The sequence below is a fragment of the Podarcis melisellensis genome, assembly GCF_964234715.1.
Source record: "Podarcis melisellensis genome assembly, chromosome: 8".
In the NCBI taxonomy this organism is placed as follows: Eukaryota; Metazoa; Chordata; class Lepidosauria; order Squamata; family Lacertidae; genus Podarcis; species Podarcis melisellensis.
In genome coordinates this window covers 75,043,915-75,064,605 of record NC_138540.1, presented here as the reverse complement: position 1 = coordinate 75,064,605, position 20,691 = coordinate 75,043,915, and the positions used below count along the sequence as shown (strand labels likewise).

Sequence of the window (20,691 nt, the reverse complement as noted above, 5' to 3'; positions counted from 1 at the left end):
GTAATACAGGAGCAAGGAAGAAATGGCAGGAAGTGGTTTGTGCAAAATGTTTATGTGGGAAGTGGGTGTTGCCATTCCCCCCCCCTCCATGTAAACTCTTGAGCATTCAAAAGCAGCCAGAATTTCAAGAACCGAAACTTTCTCCAGCACTAAAATTCCATCCACAGCAGGAAAAGCTGTACCTGTTGAACTTCTGCCTGCTGAGTGGTTGTTAAAGGCCCAGGACTCCTCTTAAGGCAAAAAGGTAAGTTTTACATAGAACCCTCCAGGCAACTTTTGATTATTCTGAAGTCAGTGCAGCTCAAAGGAGAGGCTGTGTTAGTCTATTGTAGCCAAGAAAAAGTATTTTGGTACCACGATGATTCATTTTTTCAATTTCTTCATGCAATTTGTAATAAATAATAATAATAATAATAATAATAATAATAATAATAAAAAATAATTTCTTTATAGCCCACCCATCTGCCTGGGTTTCCTCAACCACTCTGGGTGGCAACCAACAGAATACTAAAAACACAACAAAAGATCAAACATTAAAAACTTCCCTAAAAAGGGCTGCTTTCAGATGTCTTCTAAAAGTCAGATAGTAGTTTATTACCTTGACATCTGATGGGTGGGCGTTCCACAGGGCGGGCGCCACTATCGAGAAGGCCCTCTGCCTGGTTCCCTGTAACTTTGCTTCTTACAGTGAAGGAACCTCCAGAAGGCCCTCGGTGCTGGACCAGTGTCCGGGCTGAACGATGGGGGGTGGAGACACCCTTTCAGGTATACTGGACTGAGTTAGCCCACTGGCCCTGACAACAATCTTGTAAAAGTGTGATTTGCCCCATATCATAGAATTGTAGAGTTGGAAGGGACCCTCAGGGTCATCTAGCCCAGCCCCCTGCAATGTAGCTGTCCCATATGGGGACTGAACCTGCAACCTTGACATTATCAGCTCTGCACTCTCGCCAACTGAGCTATCCAGGATATCATCTTATCATTTCTTTTCTGTCTGCATTTCGGTGTGGTTTCATATTGTAAGTCAGGCATAGGCAAACTTGGCCGTCCAGATGTTTTGGGACTACAACTCCTATTATCCCTGACCACTGGTCCTGTTAGCTAGGGATGATGGGAGTTGTAGTCCCAAAACATCTGCAGGGCCGAGTTTGGCCTATGCCTGTTGTAAGTGGTTTGTTTGCGAAAGGGAGGTTATAAAATTGTCAACAGGGTTGTGTCCTCCAGCTGCAAGATAATGACATGTTGTTATCTTTATCGTCACCTCCCCTGCATGCCTTCAAAAACAACAACAACAACGACCAGGGGCAAACGAAGGCTAACTGACACCCAGGGCGGGGCAAACTGCTGGCTGCGCACACTTTGCGCCTGTTAGAATTCCTGCTCCATGATTGCAGTCATGGGATTGTTGTCTTTCACATGATAGTATATGTTTTGACTCCACAGAGTGGGAAGTGTCGGAAGCAGAATGTTTTGTGTTACTGTGTTCCGTGAAGTGGGACTATTGTCCTTTGTTCTTCTCCTTGCTGTCGCACGCATGCACTGTATGTAGCGGCTTGCAGCTGCAGCGGCAACCGAGGGATCCTGCACCGTCTGCACAGCATTCGGGCGGCTCCGGGGGCAAACTGCTATGTACAGCACATGTGTGCAGCACCGTGCATGCGTTGTACATAGCGGTTTGCTGCTGGTGCCCCTCAAATGCTGTATGGATGGGGGCGGATCCTCTTCTCGTGACTGCAGCCACGAACGAGGATCCTCCACATGTGGCTGCAGGGGCACGATGGCTGCTCCCGCTGCCGTGCCCAGGGGTGGTGGGGCAAGCACCCCGTGGGGTGCCTTTTTGTCACCCCTCCAGACACGACACCCAGGGCGCACTGCCTGCCCCCCTTGCGATGCCACTGACAACAACTATCACTCAGATTATCAGAAAGCAAGCTAATGCCTGAACTGTCACCTTTGTTGCATCCTTCTTTTAAGTCCAGGGTTGTTCATCACCATGGTGCAGCTGAAGGAGAGGAAAAGGCAGAGTAAGAGCTGGAAAGGGGGGGGGGGTTGCACTAGCACAGTTTTTCTTCTTTCCTTTGAACATGGGGCCCTCCAGATTTTTGAGGCAGGAACCATCACCCTTGACCATTGCCCATGCTGGCTGCAGAAGACAGGAGTTGTAGTCCAAAACATTGCATTGGGGGAGACTGCATTAACCCATCCATTGTCTGTGAGGGAGACACCCCCGCTCCCTATTGCATCAATTCTATTGGGCAGCTGAGTTCCTTGCTACCTTATAGACCGGCTTGCTCCTTCCAGCTTCAGCACTTGCTCTCGTGCTCTCTCCCCCTGTCTCACACGCTCCACATCTCCCTCACGCACAGGAAGACAAAGATATGCCAGCGAGCCCCGCATCACCTTGCAGGGAACAGCTAATCCGCTTCTCTGACACTCAGTACTTGGGGGCTTTTCTGTAATAGACGGAGCATTAGCTTCATTGCCCACAGCACTGGGCTCAGGTCATCCTACTGGGTCGGGATCAAAGCATCTTCCACTCTTCTGGAGCTAGCAGAAAATCACCCACGCCTTCTGCCAGCAGATGGACAGAGGAGGCGGCGGCCAGAACTCACTACTTTTCTAACCTGTTGAAGAGACTGACCACACCTGAAGCAAGGTAAGACAGCTTGATCCCAAAGGGGTTTTTCTCCTCCTCCTTTCCCTCTTGTACACCAGCTCCTTAGGATGGTGATGGAGAGATAATGGGTTGTATTCCATGCTAGTCTTACTCAGAGTAGACCCACTGAAGTGAGCAGACATGACTAACCAGTGTAACAGCAAAAGCCTTTCCAAGACTATCTCCAACGAACTTGTCATTATAATAATAATAATCGCCTTTTTCATGCGTAAGGAGGTACAGAACTTTGTAAAACCACCTGTTTCTAACGATGGATAATAATTAACAACCTGACGACAAAAGCCTTTCTAAAGCCCTATCCACCGAATTATTACAAGAGTACAGGTAATTACCTTTTTAAAACCGTAACTGGGGAGAGATCCAACTTTGTAAAACCATCTCTTTCAATGGATTTAGGTCCAAATTAAAAAGTGGGTAGGAACACTGTTCGGTCTTCCTTCTTTTCCCCCTCCATACATGATCATGCACACACTCCCCTGTGCTAGAAAAGGATATATAAGATGCATCCTTTTAACACGCAGGTGTATTCCCCCCCCCTTTTGGAGGTGCTTTGGGGAGTTAGAAATCTGGTGCTGTAACGTGGCCACAGATAACAGATGGTAATAGGACCATTTCATAGATGGGGAAACTGAGGCAGAGGCGGACATAAGTGTTTGGGTTGTTAATCCCTATACATGTCTACTCAGAAGTAAGTTCAGTGGGACCTATTCCCAGGTAAATGAGTATGTGATTGCTGCCGAAAGGAACTCTATATAAATCATCTTATTAGATGTGACTTAAAGTCCATGCTGCCTGGTGCTTTGCCTTCAACAGCGACTAGTCAAATGTCTTTGAGAAACTCACAACCAAGGCAAGAAAGTGATTGGAACCCCTTGTTCTTTGTTCCCACCTAGCATCCCACAAGGGTACACTGATTCTGAATATGGAGGATCCACTCTCTCCTTTCATTTCTTTAAGGAAACCCAAAGGCAAAGAGGCCACAATTCTTCCCTAGATCTTGGGACCCTACAATGCTTGTTCTAAAGAGCAACTTCACAGGTCACAAAATTTCTGCCCGGAAAGCATTTTCACGCAGTGAAACTGTCTGGTATGTGGGTGTGGGTGGGTGTGTAGGGGAGAGGGACTCTCACACCTGGGGGGTTAATTCTGTTCCCTGCAGGTAAATTGCTCTCCGTATAGGAATTCTACAGTATGTGAAGCAGCGTCTGCTCTGTTTAGTATGCTGCTACTTGAGGCAGCGTAAATGGAGAGAGAATCATAGAATTGTAGAGTTGGGACCCCAAGGATCATCTAGTCCAGCCCCTGCAATGCAGGAATCTCACCATGAATGCCTTCCTTGTTCTCTTATAATGGCAGTGGTGCCCACCTGAGGTTCTGGAACTGAGTTCTGGCTGAAAAAAAGCCCTGCCTCAAACATTGTATATCACTAAAACGTCACTTGGAACTGTAATTAAAACAAGACAGAAATTACTAGAGTGCAGAAGTGGAGGGGAAGCACAGATCTAAGTAGTTTTCCACTCTAGGCAGATGTCAGAGTGGCTTTCCCCTCGCACCACTCCTTTCCTGGGGAAAACCAACTCTTTAGCGCTAAATCAGAACAAATGTCAATACGGAGAAAACTCGAACTGTTGTTTGCTCCAATTGAGCACTAAAGAGTGGTTTTCCCTGGGGGTGAAAGCAGAGGACAAGATGAAACTGAGTCCTACAATGAAAGCAGAGGACAAGATGAAACTGAGTACAATGAAAGTGCCAAGTGGCTCGCTGAAGTGAGGGAGTTCCATTGCAAGGGGCCACCACAGAGAAGGCTCTCCTGTGCACCACTGTCCCTGGGATCCCAAAAGATTGTGGTACCATCAGCAAGAGTCTCCCCCACTCACATTAACATTTGGTCAGCTCTGTATGTGCAGAGGCACTCCTTCAGTTGTTTGGGACACAAGCTGTTTTGCGGCTTTGTAGGTAAGGTAAGGTAAGGTAAGGTAAGGTAAGGTAAGGTAAGGTAAGGTAAAGGGCCCCTGGATGGTTAAGTCCAGTCAAAGGCGACTATGGGGTTACGGCACTTGTCTCGCTTTCAGGCCAAGGGAGCCAGTGTTTGTCCACAGACAGCTTTCTGGGTCATGTGGCCAGCATGACTAAACCGGTTCTGGCACAACAGAACCCTGTGATGGAAAGCAGAGCACAAGGAAACACCATTTACCTTCCTGCCACAGCAGTACCTATTTATCTACTTGCATGGGCATGCTTTGTATATCAATATAACCACCTTGAATTGGGCACCTTGGAAAAAAGGAGGGATATAAATGTCAGCAATATGGGTTTTCAGGAAAATTTTGAACTGGGAAAATGCCCAGATAATAATGTCATGCAAATTAGGATAATTTCCATAGTGTAACAAATCAGAAACAAACCAGTTTGCATTGGGGGTGGGGGGATGCCCTAAAACAAGGTTAGCCAACGTGGACCCTCCAGATGATGTTGAATTCCCATAATTTCTTTTCCTTTTTTTTTTTTTTTGGAAGATTTTATGGTTTTTTTACAGTTTTATATTGAATCAAACAACACAATATAACATTTGTCATATAAAAGAAAATGAAAAAAAAAACCCCCGTGACTTCCTTCAACTTCCCCTTCTGGTTCTTTAAATATTTACTACTTCTGCTTATGTATTGAACTCCCATAATTTTCTGACACTTGCTGGTTGGGGCTGACGGGGGTGAAATCTGGAGAGTACTATCCTGGCTACCTGCCCTAGAGAGTAATCTAATTTAACAAGGTTTATTTTACTTGTATTTAGGCTAAACACTTTGAAAGTACAAAGCTTGCCTAATATTGTACTCACAGCTGGCACCCACTCATGGTTACTAATGAACTTATAAAAGGGAATTTTCTTTCCCGCAGAAAAATTAAGCAGCGCAAGAGTTTTCTGCCCAGCAACACTGATCAGTGCAATAACATAATTAGATTTTATTAGGCAATAGATATTGGAGCGGATACCCTTCTTACAAAAGGGAAGGCGGAGGTAGGGATACGGCTTTAAGACGAAAAGTCCGAAGGATCGAGATCCCTTCGTCGTCTTCTCACCAAGGCGACGGGAGTGGCGTCCAGTGGTCAGAGCGGGAGTTAATAAATCGGAGGGCGTCGCGCTGTGTTCTTAAGCCTCGATTAAACCTTTTACTCCGCGGCCAACTCTTTCCTCCGCCTTGTCTGGAGAGAAAGCGCTTAATGAATTAACAGCTTGCCGGCGGCGCGCCTGGCGTTTGTTAGCTGTGCGTGCGTTGAAGCAGCTGGGCGCGCATCAATTAGCGCGCCTAATGGGCCTTGGCGGCTCCGGAGCACGTGGCCCTGCGCTCCCCCGACGGCTCCGGTGTCCCAAAGCGGCCCGCGGGGCCGGCTGGCTCATCCTAATCCGTCATTATTAGCAAACCTCCCGCCGTCGCCACCGGGGACGAGGGCGCAGGAATGGGAGCGGGCGAGCCTGCCTGCAGATCTCCCGCCCCGTCGCGGGGAGGCTGATTGATGAGCCTCATGCAGAAGGAGACGCCCGCTTGGAGGCAGCTAACGGGCTGAATAGCAGGGGCGAGGCGCGCCCCGCCCGCTGCCTGGACAACCGAGCGCCGGTATTGGCGCACATACCCACCACCGGTGGCTACATAGAATCAGAATTGGAAGATACCCCAAGGATCTAGTCCAACCTCCTGCCATGCAGGAATATAGTAAGCGGCTGTCCCATACGAGGATTGAACCTGCAACCTTGGCGTTATCAGCACCACGCTCTAGTCAACTGAGCTACCCAGACATAAGAGGCAGCATAGTTCAACAGGTCGAGCTCACCCCCCCCATGGAGGAGGGAATGCTGAGAAAAACCACACCGGTTGAACATCTGACTCCATGCACCAGTAAAAATCCCATTTCCCTCCCAGCTTTAATAAATAAGGACGTTTTTTAAAAAGAAGAGGCACACTGCGCTTTGAACAGTTCCAGCTCGCGCTGCAAGCCCTCCGTGGCCTGGCCTGGTCACTTCCCCGACTTTTCTCCGCACTCCATGGAAATGTAAAGAATTCCGGCCTTTAAGGTGGTGCCGGAAATATTGGAGCAGAAAGGGATTGCGGCGCGCATCTGAAGGGGCAAACGTGCTCTTGGGGTTTCGCTTCCCTTTCTAGAGAGCTGGGGGTCGGGGGACGGGACGGGACCCTGGAAATTCGGCCGTAGTTATTGACACGAAGGGACTAGCGGGGCGCAAAAGCAGCATCTTCGCAGTCATCTCCCCCTGCTTAGTTCTCTACAGAGATGCACCCCGCTAACTCTGTTCTGTGCTGCCTTTGTAAACGATGAAGGAAGGTGCGTTATATCCAGTCAGACCGCTGGGTGAAACACCAGAATTGGAGGTGCCTGTCTAATTTAGTAGCTCCACATTAGCGGTGCCATGACATTAAAGGCCTTACTAAATGAATATGATGTATTTGTCGCGTGACAGTATTGTAGTCCAACAATATCTGGCAGCCTGCGGTTTCCTGCCCTTGTGCCTAGAGTCCCATCAACATCATGGCATGCAGTGCAATTCTGGTAAGGTAACCAGTTGCAAAAGTCGTCTACTTCTACTTCTTCTTCTTCTCCTTCTTCTTCTTCTTCTTCTTCTTCTTCTTCTTCTTCTTCTTCTTCTTCTTCTTCTTCTTCTTCTTCGATGATCACTGGTAGCTGAGTAAGAGTGTCTTCCCTGAGGTCTTAACAGTGTGTCTCTAAGTGACTGTGGAGGCCAATTTTGGATCCGCACATCCTTCCACAGTGGGGACATAGGTTTCTGGGCGGGAGTTGATTACGGTGAGGATTTGCCCAACGTGCCTTCCTCTTAGCTCGTTTTGCCCTTCCGTCCTGAATTCGTGCTTGTTCCAGGCATCCGAACAACATGACCAGCCCAACGAAGTCGATGTTAAAGTAATAGGGTGCAAAATGTAAACATGGGCATTTTGCTGCAAAACGATGGTCCAGTTGCTTTTTCATGTATCAAGAAACGGAGGAAAGGTGCCGTTTTCAAAACCTCCTGCGGACTGGTGACTTTTCTTTTCACTGGCCTGGCTTTTTGTACTCAATACACAAAGTCGGTTGAGAACAGTTTTCCCTGACACAGAGTGTGGAATTTTCCCCTGCTTAACTTCTGTGCTGGGCTGCTGTTAACAGCAGAAGAGCAGGGGGTTAGTAAAAACGGTGGTCCTGCAACCCCCAGCTACCTGCATACCTTTTTTATTTTGCTGTTTCCAGGTTGTATGTCTCTGGGCATTTAAACAGCAGCTGGAATGAGTTTTGAGAAAGGTTGCACAATGTGTACCACCCACACGCAGAGAGCTTCTAGGTTACAGCCGTCCCCAGCAGGCCAGACGCAACAATAGCTATGTTATTTATACAGCCGCAGGAGTGTTGCATAACAAGATTGCATACAGATGGTGATCTCCAGCAGGGATGCAAGAAGCAGAGCCGAAAACCTAAGTTCTCATCCGATAGAAATCCAGCAGTTTTTTCCTCTCTCCTCCAAATCTGAAATGCCAAAATTCTGGATTCAAGAATAGTCTTATATTAAAACCCCCGCCACCATCAACATTATCATTGCACAACTGAACTCTGAACGCTAGTAACAATGTTACAAGCTGAAAATTCAGTGTGGTGCAGTGGTTAGAGTGTCGGACTAGGACCTGGAAGACCAGGGTTCAAATCTCCACACAGCCAGGAAGCAAACTGGGGGATTTTGGGCCAGGAACTTACCCACCTCACAGGGTTGTTGTGAGGAGGAAGAGAACCATGTATGTCACCTGGAGTTCCTTACAGGAAAGGTGGGTTGTGAATGCAGAAAATAAAAATAAATAAAATGTGCTATGATTTCAAAAAAGCTCTCACGGTTTTCTACATTTGTGCTTGCAAATCTGAAAGGATAGATTAGATCCACCAGTACCTTTCCCCCGATCTACATCATTAACATATTCCTACATGTTTGCCTTCAACATGAATGTTGAATTTAGAGAGAGAGGCACTGTGGGGTTTGGGTGCAGGCGAACTGCCCCCATGAGGGCTTGGCACGTGTCATCACTGACCAACTCCCACCATGGCAGCTCTGCCTCTTCCCATCTCTTGGCAACAGAACATCTCTACAACCCCTTATGCAACTTTCTGCTTTGAACGGTGCTTCATTCATCCAAGCTGCCCTCCAGCTCACACTCCTCCCTCCCCTCTGCTCTGTGTAATATTCCCAGCTAGAAAGAAGTTGTGCTGTAACCAGAGCAACAGAGATTGCCCTTGAGAATTTCACTTACTGAGATATATATATATATTTAAAGTAATTGCAAAGGGTGGTGGGTGGGTGGGTGGGAGAAAGGAGTGGTGGAACAGAACTGAAAAGGGAGTACAGGGTTCTCCTTTGGATGAAAACCCAGAAATCCTGGCCCCACCAGTCAGGCAACCTTTCCCCCCCCCCCTTCACTTGTAGATCCTAGAGGTGGCTTAGTCCAATAGGGTGAACTGGGCACTGCCCCACCAATCTGTGTGCCCTTAGTCAACCCCCTACAAGTCTGCCTTCTTTTTTCCATATCCATATCCATATCTATATCTGTCTATACTATTGAAGTTTTCAAATCATAAGGACAAATTTACAAAAGGGAAACAAGAGAGGAGAGAGATAAGATCCCTCAATTAATTACCAATATGCTGAATGCATGGTGGATCAAACAAAAATGTTAATCTTAATTCTCTTGTGGGTTTTTCCATGTGCACACCATATGAATATGATCAAGACAAGATAAGAGAGCATGGGTGTGTTGTGTCTAATTGTTTGCATTTCCATGCAACTCATACTACAGGAAAAGCTAGAAGGACCACCCACCCATATACCTCCTTATTCTACTCTTACAAGCCACCTAGATTTTAGTGGCTGAGTGCATGGAGGGCTGAGTTTTCCCTTTGGGCTGCAGACCCTTGCATTGGATAGAGTGGCTGTGAACGGAAAGAGGAGGGTGGGGGGTTGAAAAGCTGCAGTGAGGATGCAGAACACACCTTGTTGCCCTTTTATCCCTGCTCAAAATAATGATGAAGTTGATAGTGCTTATCATTTAGGTCATGCAGTGATGGCCAAGGACCTCATGTACCCCAGGTCCAGAGTATGAGAAAGTGCTGTTATTGTGAAAATTACAGCACCTAACCCTGGACAGCTCCCTTAGCCTTGATGTGGCTTTGCAATGAGCACTCAGCACAGGAACTTAAGAATAACCTTCTTGGATTAGACTAAAGGCCCCTCTGGTCCAGCCTCCTATTCTCCCAGAGGCCAACCAGATGTTTTTAGGAAGACTGCAAGCAGAACCTGCGGGCATCAACACTCTGCTCACCTGTGATTCACAGCTTCAGGCATTCATAAGTACGCTGACACTTGACAGTGGAGGTAGAGCATAGTCACCATGGCTAGTACCCTCCGTGATTTTGTCTAATCCCCTTCTAACATCATCCAAACTGGTGGCCATCTCTGCACATTCCATAGTTTTAACTATGTGCTGCAGGAAAGCAAGGGACGAGCTCACGCCCCACTCAGTGCCACATCCGGGCCCATAGATCCAGGGGGAACCTCAAACCGCTACAACTTATTCCAGTGGTTTCCAAACCTCCTTTCCCCACAGACCACTTGACAATTGCAGAGGGTATTGGTGGATCACTATTTCTGCCTTTTGCAACAATTGTAGTGTGCTAGATGCTGCATGATTCTAAATTGCATTACTGTTGCTTCTTTTCTTTCTTAAATATTGCATTCCCTAGAATTCAGATTGCATTGCAGTAAAATACAACATAAGAAATGGAAGAAGCAATAAAAAATACAATCAAAACCAGTGTGTATGATTAATGCAAGGAATGCACCATCTCTTTTCTTCAACTACAAATCCACACACTGTGGACAACCTGAATGAAGCTGCTAGACCACTGGTGGTCCATGGACCACAATTCGGGAACCCATGACCTATTCCACCTGTGACTGTTTGGCCATCCATGATACACTAGTACAGGGATGGGATACCTGTGGCCCTCCAGCTCCCATCATCTCTGACCTTTGGCCACGCTGACTAGGACTGATGGGAGTTGGAGTCCAACCAATGTGCTCTCCACCCCAACATAAGTGATGGCGCTATATAAAAATTATAATTAATGGGTTTTCTCTCCTTCTCTCTTTGGCAGGGAGATGTCAACAAGCCCAGCAGGCAATGTCTCCTCATCCTCTCTGGTCCTGGAGGAAGCCACTGTGCGCAGCACTGTAAAGATCATCACTGGAGTGATCTTCAGCTTCATCTTCCTAGCTGGGGTGACTGGGAATGGGATAGTGTTGTGGGTCACCGGCTGGAAGCTCCGCTGGACCTCCAACACCATTTGGTTCTTCAACCTTGCCTTGGCCGACTTGGCTTCCACCTCCCTGATCTTCGTCACAGTGTTGAACTTGGCCCTGGACCTGCACTGGCCCTTTGGCTCAGTGGCCTGCAAGGTGGCCAACTGCCTTTTTGGGCTGAGCGTGTGCAGCGGTGTCCTGTTACTCAGCTCCATCAGCGTGGACCGCTGTGTGCTGGTGGTGGCCCCCGTCTGGTGCCAGAACTATCGGACCCCGCGCCTCACATGGGGGACTTGCGGGCTCCTCTGGATGATCTCCCTCACCTTCTTCGTCCCCAGCTCTTACTTCTTCACTGAGATCTCAGTGGAGAAGAATAACCGGAGCTCCTGCAACAACCTGGACATCTTCCAGGACTGGCAGGAAGCAGAAGTCCTCACCATCTGCATCTTTCTCTACCAGTTCCTACTGCCCTTGCTGGTCATCTCCATCTCCTACACCATCCTGGTGGTGACCATGCACAAGAAGAAGCTCAACAAGTCCAGCAAGCCCTTCTTGGTGGTTACCAGGGTGGTCTTCTGCTTCTTCCTCTGCTGGCTGCCCTACCATGCCCTGGCTCTGGCAAGGATCTCTATGGATGCTGTTCCAGATGCCGTGCACCTGGTGGCCATCCCTCTTTCCAAGTGTCTGGCCTTGTTCAACAGCTGCATCAACCCCTTGCTCTATGTCTTTGTGGGGCAGGAGTTCAAGGATGCAGTGAGGAGGTCCTTGCTGCAGGTCTTCAAGACAGCTTTTGAAGAGGCACCAGTGGCCACCAGTGTTTGAGATAAGCAACTGCCAGTGTTGCAGAAACCAGAGAAGGCACTCTTCTTTTTAAAGTCACCGTATCTCATCACAGTGCTCCATTGACTGTGCAGCTGGAGAGGAGAGGATCTCTAAACACAGACCTGTGTATACTGTGCATTTAGATACAACAACATTCTGCAGCAAGGTCCCATGCAGTGACATTCTGCAGCCTATATTCAATTCTGCAAAACTGACATACGTCTTTTCAAGGTTAAAAAGATATGAGAATTATCCTATTCCTGCTCGTTATAAGGAGGGACAAGGAATTAGGTACTGAAAGCTCACCTCTGACAATTAGAAATCCTGCTCAGGCTTCCCTTTCTTGAATCCTGAGATTTCCCTAGATATTGCCCATTGATCTTCAAGCCTTTTTTTTGCAATCACAAGGGCTAGAAACTGGACATTTTAAAAATAAGGCTGAGACTCACAAGGTGTCAGGGCTGAAGTCAGGTACAGGTCAGCATGAAATTCACAAGGCTCTGTTGCCAGTAAAGTCAACTCTTTATTCAAGGAAATGGCAGACAACTCAGCAACCCTTCCCAGCAGGTCTTGCCTCTGTGGAGCAGTTGCCAGGACTGAAGGTCCCTGTCTCCCACCCTTTCTAGGGCTCCTCCTCTCCCAGATGTTTTCCAAGCAGTCTCAAACTGTGTCTGTGCACCTCTGGTCTCTGCCCTCTTTAATCTCTTTATTCTGTGTGTTCTTGGAGACCAGGGGGAAAGAGAGCTTGTCACAGTAGGAGAAGCAGACTCTCTGGATTCTTCAGCAGCTTCTTGACCCTCCCTCCTCTGCTTCAGCCTTGGAGTCTGAACTGCTTCCTGTCACCGACTCTCCCTGCTCACTAAACTCCATTGTCCCTTCAGCATCCAGCCCTGCCTCTCCTGCTGACCTCTCTTTAGTGTCCCACCACCAACTGAGCCTTCTTCCTCTGGGGCTTCCCTTGGAGGTTCCCCAGCTGGTGCCTCCCACCACCCCTCCCTGTCCAGCTAGTCCCTGACACAAGGTAAGACATTCTACTCCGCCCTTGTGTTGTCAGCGTTGCTAAATGCACACAACTCTGCCAACCTGGGGCTTCGCAGCCCTCCTTGATGCCTCTTAATCCTGATCACCAGTGTCCTGTGTAATCCTGCCTAGAGGTGTACCTACGTTCTCTTGGCAAGGAGCTACATTGGTGCCCATCCCCTCGTCCCTTGTACCCTTGGCAAGGAGCTGTATTGGCACCTCTAAAACTGGGAGAGACCATGAGCCAGAAACTCAAAACGCTTGCTCGCTCCACCAGTGAATTCCTCCATGGCCGTTGGGGTCAGGTCTGCTCTGTGATGGCCCATGCCAGCAGCCAAAGTCCTCCACCAAGGCACCCAGATGAGCCTATGTGCCTTGCCTGGCCACCCAGAGAAGCAGATGAGAAGCCTGGAGAGCACATAGATGGGCAGGTGGACTCACCCTCTCTGAGCCAGAGTGGCAAGGCATGATTCTTGTGCCCTGCCCCGGGCCTGTGTCCTTACCAACCCCTTGGTATGCCCTGATCCATATCTACTGAGATTTAAGTCCTACTGTGATCAATTGGACTTAATCCAGGGCAGCGTTCCCCAACCTGGTGCCCTCCAGATATCATTATGACTCCGATTTACATCAGAACCTGCCAACATGGGGCAATGGAAGCTGCAGGGACAGCATCATCTGGAAGGCAACCAGATCAGGAACTACGTCCTTGCCTCTCTAATGCAACGGCTGTCTCTGTTTTAGTGAGCAAAGTTCTGCGAAGTTGGGTGTGACATTTGCCAGCTTTACCCTCGGATCCTATTCAGCAATCTGCCTGCTTCTGCATTTTTTCTTGAAGATGCTGCTCAAAATAGCCTCTATTGCCATCCCTGGAAAAATGAAGTACTGTATGTACATCTTCTTGACCCTTTTGCAACTTTCCCATGTACTACTTGGATGGAGGTGATGGACCACCAATGGTTCATGATCCACAACTTGAGAACATTTAGTTTACAGGGTGTCAGAGCAGCTTTTTGTAGTGTGGAAACCTGCCATGTCGCTGCTTTGTGGTGAAGTTGGGCCCCACTTTCAGACCATGGCCAGCCAAAGATGGAGGCTGGAGGCGAAGAATACAAAATTGCTACTACCCACTAAATAACACAGAACTATAATTCAGCAGGGAGTTGTCTTGCCTAACTCCCCCTCTTCTTGTGTGTGCCTCTTCTAAAATAGTGCATGCAATCTACAGTTTTTATAGGTGTTTCGTAAAGAGTTTTTTTTTCTTAATGGTGTACCAATAAGTTGGGGTGGGGGGTGCTTTTTAATCACTCGCATGGAATGTACGGAGCTGCCTTACACTGTGTCAGACTATTGGCCCATCCAACTCGCTACTGCCTGCACTGACTGGCAGCAGCTCTCCAGGGTTTCAGAAAGGGAGTCTCTCTCAACCCTATGTAGAGATCCCAGGGACTGAACCTGAGAGCTGCTGCATTCAGGGCAGCTGCTTCAGTCCTGAGCCACAGTCTATCTCTGAATGCTTTTAACTCAAAATGCTTTTAAGTCTGTCTTAACTGATTCAGCACCAGCACCTGCTTTTTTTGTGTGGTTTTAGGTTATTTCTTTTCTTTTCTCATACACAAAGTGCATTTGATGATTTTTGAGCCAATTCCTCATTTTTTCAAATTTGGTCTACTTGTGTCTCTTTATAATCGCCAGGGGCATTTCATAGAATCATAGAAATGCAGCTGGAAGGGAACCCAAGCATCTTGTAGTCCAACCCCCTACAATGCACGAATATGCAGGTGGCCCGTAAGGGGACTGAACCCTTATCTTGGCCTTATTAGCACCACACTCTAACCAGCTGAGCTAACTCGTGGTCCAGCAAATTATCTGATCATTGCAAATGTTTTTTATTGAGGGGGAATGCAAAAATGGGGGACTGTTTCATCCTAACCCAGCTGCTGACTGAAAGATAAGGGAGTGTTGGGTGTGTGTGTGTGTAGAGCAGACAGGGAGAACTATTATTATTATTATTATTATTATTATTATTATTATTATTATTATTAATTACTACCATTGGACCTCAAGATGACATTGCAGTCCATCAGCCCCACTCAGTATGCCTGATGTTCAGAGATAATTGGAACTGCGGCACAGCAACATCAGGACCATCACCAGCTTCCCACCCCTGGTGTAGAGAGAACATCTACTGCAGCTGGATTGAGGAAGGCAATTAAGTGTGAACAGGATTTTCTCACCAAGAGGTGATGGGTCACGAGGAACTGGATTCCCTGAAACACCAGCAACCTCAATTTCTCAGCTTTTTAACATCCCCAGATTGCATTTTGTTTGTTTTTGTTTTGCTTGCAACAATGAGGGCTAGAAACTTGATATTTACAGAAGAAACTGCTGTCCGGATGCACTGAACACCTGCAGCTAGGGTTGCCACCTGACCAGCATAAATACAGGATTGTCCCGTATTTCAATGTGAAACGCTACGTCCTGTATTGATACACTTTTGTCCTGTATTTCAGGTGTTCTCTCTCAATCTGTGCCAAGTTAAGAGATCCGCTCTAAACACATGTTTGAAAGGTGTGTGTGAAAGGACATGTATTTAAGCTCTGTATAGCCAAGCACAGACAGATTTGCAAATTCATTTGTATGTATGTGCAAAAAATTCCAGAGAGGCCATCCTGTTAGGTTGAAATAGATTGTAATGGATTGCTTTGAAGACACTTCAGCACCAGCTTTGGGGGGGGATTCCCTCCAACCCCCCCCCCACCCCGTCCTGTATTTTGCCAGAATAAAGGTGGCAACCCTACACGCAACATGGGAGAATGTTCAAAATGCTCTTTCAGTCACTTGACATCGCTGGTGGCCTTTGCAAACCCTGTTTCAAGAGAAGTATAATTTCCCTTTCTATACACCGTTCCCCCCGCGACTTCTCTTCAGCTTGCATCTGCACATTTTGATTACCAATCAAGATCTCTGTGGGATTGTTTGAGGCTCCCGCTCATCAAAACCGATGTTTACAGAGATGAAAAGAAATGACTTTTGCGTACCCGTAACAGGAAACACTGCCCACCTCATTGCTGTCGACACTGTGCCTGCCGTCTCTGATGCCTGACTCATGCGATGCTCAAGACGTTTTGCTGCCTTTTGCCAAGGACAAGATGACTTTGCACTGACCGTTCCAATGAACAGAACTCAACCCAAGTGGCAGCTGAGAACTGAAATACTAGCTATGAGAGGAACTGCAGCCTCCACCGCTGCCGGATACAGCAGGTTAGCTTCACGGCCACTGCCAACCAGGGCAGCTGCCTCACTCTGCCCAATGGTAGGGCCATTCCTGTTGGGCCTGCTCTGATACCCCCCTCCAGAAACGAGGTTTTTCCCCTCCTGCTTCCCCTCACAACTCCCATCACCCCTTATGCAATCACTTGCGAGTGTGTATGAAGGAACACTACTTACGAGGGCTCTATCAAGCAAGGATAGAAGCAGCTTTTGCTCTCCTTTTTTCCTCCACATGGGCTTTTAAGCAGGCAGCAATTTGTGGCATCGTGCGTCAAGTGTGCCTTGTCTCTTTCAGGGTTTGTGGCAGCGGCAAAGAGATCAAGAGATGTAGCTGGAAGTCTGAAGAGTCGCAAGGCTCAGCCCACACTGTAGACTTTGCTGCTTTCTCAGCAAGTGTCCCAGAGTTCATTCCTCCTCCTGGCTGCTGAGTTCTGCAAGGACAGCACTCGGGAGGAGAAAACTAAGGGGCAGGGCCACCCCTGGAGTGAGTTGTTAAGCAAGGCAGGCAGGCAGGCAAGCAGGCGAGAGTTGGCAAAGGGGAGGCAAAAGCTAGTTGTTCAGCACATCCTTTGCCCTAATGAACGAGCCTCCATTGGTGACTTGCATGCTCACCTGCTCCTGGTGAGGCCATGAACAACGAGAAAGGAGTGGCACCCTCTGCTCATCTTTCCCTCTGGATTGGGCCCACAGAAAATGGAAATCTGTGACATTGGCAAGGACCTACCCAGAGAATCTTGCCCAATGCACTCTGGCCAGCACCCAGATTGAACTCTCGGTGCTGAAAACAGCACCCAGTGACAAAGTCAAATGCATCGGAGTGGGGGCTCTGCTGCTAAAACACCTGCAGCAATAGGTTTGCCACTGATTCCTCCTGCTTTCAGGTCAGTGGTCCCCAAGGAACCAGGATTTTGGCCATCTTGGCTTTGGCTCCTCCCCCAGAATCCGCTGGTGCCAACTCTGCACGGTTGAGAAGTGAGATGAGGAAGAAGAATCACCAGTGTACCTTTTTAATTATTATAGTGGTACCTCAGGTTAAGAACTTACAGTGGTACCTCGGGTTACATACGCTTCAGGTTACATATGCTTCAGGTTACAGACTCCGCTAACCCAGAAATAGTGCTTCAGGTTAAGAACTTTGCTTCAGGATGAGAACAGAAATCGTGCTCCGGCGGCAGCAGGAGGCCCCATTAGCTAAAGTGGTGCTTCAGGTTAAGAACAGTTTCAGGTTAAGTACGGACCTCTGGAACGAATTATGTACTTAACCAGAGGTACCACTGTAATTCGTTCCGGAGGTCCGTTCTCAACCTGAAACCTGAGGTACCACTTTAGCTAATGGGGCCTCCCATTGCTGCTGCACCGCCGCCATGCTATTTCTATTCTCATCCTTAAACAAAGTTCTTAACCCGAGGTACTATTTCTGGGTTAGAGGAGTCTGTAACCTGAAGCGTCTATAACCCACCCTATACCCCCAGGTCTCAGGACTGGCTCCAGGCAGAGTGCGAAGGTCCGATTATTTGCATGCTGTTCAGGCACATTGCAGTGAAAGGAATATCTGCTTGCCAGCATCTCCGTATAGGCAGAGGGCCCAGCGATTTGACATGTGCCAGCCTTTCCCCTTTGCACGGAGCTCCCTAATCCGCAACACTTTTATTAATTGTTGTTACATTTCACAGTTGAATTAGTTGATGTCATTAATCAGCAAAGTACTGACCTGGCTGATTTGGGAAAGGGGAGGGGAAGTTGCCAGAAATGCAAGGAACAAGACTGGCTTTCAAATCTAAACAGCTTGCTTACTTCTCTGTGAATAGGGAGGTTTTGAAGTAGGCTCTACTTCCAGATCTGAGAAAACCACAAGCTCCACCCCAGGCCTTGCCCCGTTACCAGCACAGCTATTAATTTTAAGAGCTAACAAGCCTAAGTTTGTATTGCCATGTGACACAAGGCAGGAGGGCCAGACTTCCGAAAGCAGCTTCAGAAATGCCTTTTTGAGATTTCCTGTCCTCTAGTTCAACTCAGTTTTGAACAAAGAACCATAATGCCTCCAGCTTGACAACAGCTTATCCCTCTGAGCCAGAGTCTAGAAATCATAGAATGAGTCCACTCATTTCCCATATCCTCTGGTTAGAATATTGCAAGCTCATTGTGCACTGCAAATGGGGCTTTCAGCATGGTCTATCAGTGATGCCTAATTGGACTCAAGGATTGTTATCCAGAGAGCCTTAAGTGTTCCTTTGATGGCTGTAGATGTTCCTAAATGGGCAATTCGAGCTGCAGAGACAGGTGGTCTGCATATGATAGTGCTTTTACAGCTGAAAGGGTCCTAGCGAGGAGCAGGGGGTAGGGAGAGAATAAGCTAGGGTTGCTTGAAGGGAGAGCACCTTAGGCTGAAGGCCATGTAGCTCTGGAGATTGTTGCCTTGAAGACTTGCCTGTTTGCCTCCACTCGTGATCTGCTTGTGTGCTTGTCAATAAAGCAAATGTTACAAAGACTGCAGATTTCTTTTGTGCTCCTCTCTGGAAAGCTAAAAGGTAAAGGGTAAAGGGTGACCGACTCTGGGGTTGCGGCGCTCATCTCGCTTTATTGGCCGAGGGAGCCAGCGTACAGCTTCCGGGTCATGTGGCCAGCATGACTAAGCCACTTCTGGTGAACCAGAGCAGTGCATGGAAACGCCGTTGACCTTCCCGCCAGAGCGGTACCTATTTATCTACTTGCACTTTGACATGCTTTCGAACTGCTAGGTTGGCAGGAGCTGGGACTGAGCAACGGGAGCTCACCCCGTTGCGGGGATTTGAACCGCCGACCTTCTGATCAGCAAGTCCTAGGCTCTGTGGTTTAACCCACAGCGCCACCCGTGCCCACCTGGAAAGCTAAGTGGGGTGAATGTGGTGGGTTTCTGGTTATGACATCAACTCGCAACTTCTGTTTCTTGAATGACTGCTGTGTTACGTCCCATTGTCGGCCCTGAAACTTTCCCCTCACTTCGGACTTCAGGGTCAAGTGGGAAGGCACTTTGTGCATGCTCAGAAGCACTAATCGTGGGTGTTAGGGCACAGCCTTTGAGATACACCTTCAACAGCTGGAATGTGGGGGTTTTTCATGCCCATGGCAAAATATCCTATACTCTCCCCCCCGCTGATCCTCTCAGGCAAAATATCCCACATTCCTTGGTGGAATGTCCTCATAATTCCCCCAACAGGTCCAGTTGTTTGCCTTAACCTCTAGCAGTTAAATTTTGCCACCAGATGCTTGAAAATTAAGCCCAGCTGCATAACAGCCAGATTTTTTTAAAAAAATATTATCTCTTAACAGTGACATTTGGCAAAACCTGTTGGTTTCTCTTCCAAGCATTCTGCCAAAGCATGACCAGAATACAAAAAATGGGCTAAATAAATGAAAATTTAATGCAGTGACACCAAGGAATAGTAGTTGTTTGTTATCAAAGCCCCTCCTGAAGCTGTTCCAGCTCTAAAAGAGCTCTCTCCTCCCAAGGGAGATGCAAAGAATATTTGCTCAGCAAAACAGAGAGAACACACAGAGCTGAGTACACGGAAAGTAGAAGGGGGTAGTTCTTCAGAAAATAAAGGACAGAACGTCCCCCTCCTTCCCCAATTTACTGTGATTTTTTAATATTTTTTTTAAAATTAGTTTTCCAATATATCCCCAACAATAGCCAAATTATAACAGTAAGAATTCCCAAATTATATACCATTATCCAAGTGCCAATCAACTATCAACTAATACATTTTAGTTAAAGTGGCTCCCTGCATGGTTTGGGTGCATTTCTGATCTTGTCACTGTGTTCCATAATCTTAATTAATGTCAGTTACATTTTAGATATAATGATCCCTTAGTCAGCAGCTACATAATTAATGATTTCCATTTGTGATGTTACAATATATAAATTTATAAAGCTTCAAATAAGGAACTCAAACTATTATCTTTATTCTGCCCTGCGTGTTAAAACTGTTATATCCATGGAGATTCCTTGTGTCCATATATGCTGTTGTCAATCTTTAACTTCCCAGTTGCTGTTTTCTCCCATCGTGACTTGGGGCAGAACTGAATCTCGAAGTTTCTCAGGGGTCTTATCTCTCTCCATCCCTCACTTCAATGTTGCAGGCAACAGTCGGCTAGAAACCATTCTGCCTCACTAGTAAAACATGCTGCAGATCTTCACCATTTCCCTTAGCCTAGGAAAAGGCGGGCAGTTTTCGAACGTGATGATTTAATCCTTTCCAACTCTGCAGCAGTCTTATAACAGCCCCCAAATTATTTTCCTTCCAGCAAGAGATTTATGGCCCAATTAAACTTTATCTTAGATTACGTTCCATCAGTAGCAAGTACAAATCTGAGTTTTCCTCATCTGTTGTTTTTAAATGGAGGTGAGGGGTACTCTTGCCTTTCCGATACTGTCATACTTGAGCTTCCTCTCCCCCTTTCATTTCAGTGTTTCCATTTTTGCTTGTTAATATCAGTATTACTCCAACATCCCTTCCTCACTTGTAAATTTCTTTTTATCTTATATTCTGGAGAGGATTGCCAAATCCTAAATATAGAA

At 47.3% G+C, this 20,691-nt stretch overlaps 2 pseudogenes across 2 annotated transcripts in view; both read left to right on the top strand.

The window, feature by feature from the left end:
• LOC309375234 (formyl peptide receptor 2 pseudogene) overlaps positions 1 to 20,691 on the top strand; it is a 112,083-nt pseudogene that overhangs the window by 33,861 nt on the left and 57,531 nt on the right. The window lies entirely within an intron of this gene.
• On the top strand, positions 170 to 14,424 carry LOC309375239 (chemerin-like receptor 1 pseudogene; annotated as a pseudogene). Its single transcript, XR_014173516.1, has 3 exons — positions 170 to 244; positions 2,582 to 2,656; positions 10,874 to 14,424. The product of XR_014173516.1 is annotated as a chemerin-like receptor 1 pseudogene (transcript).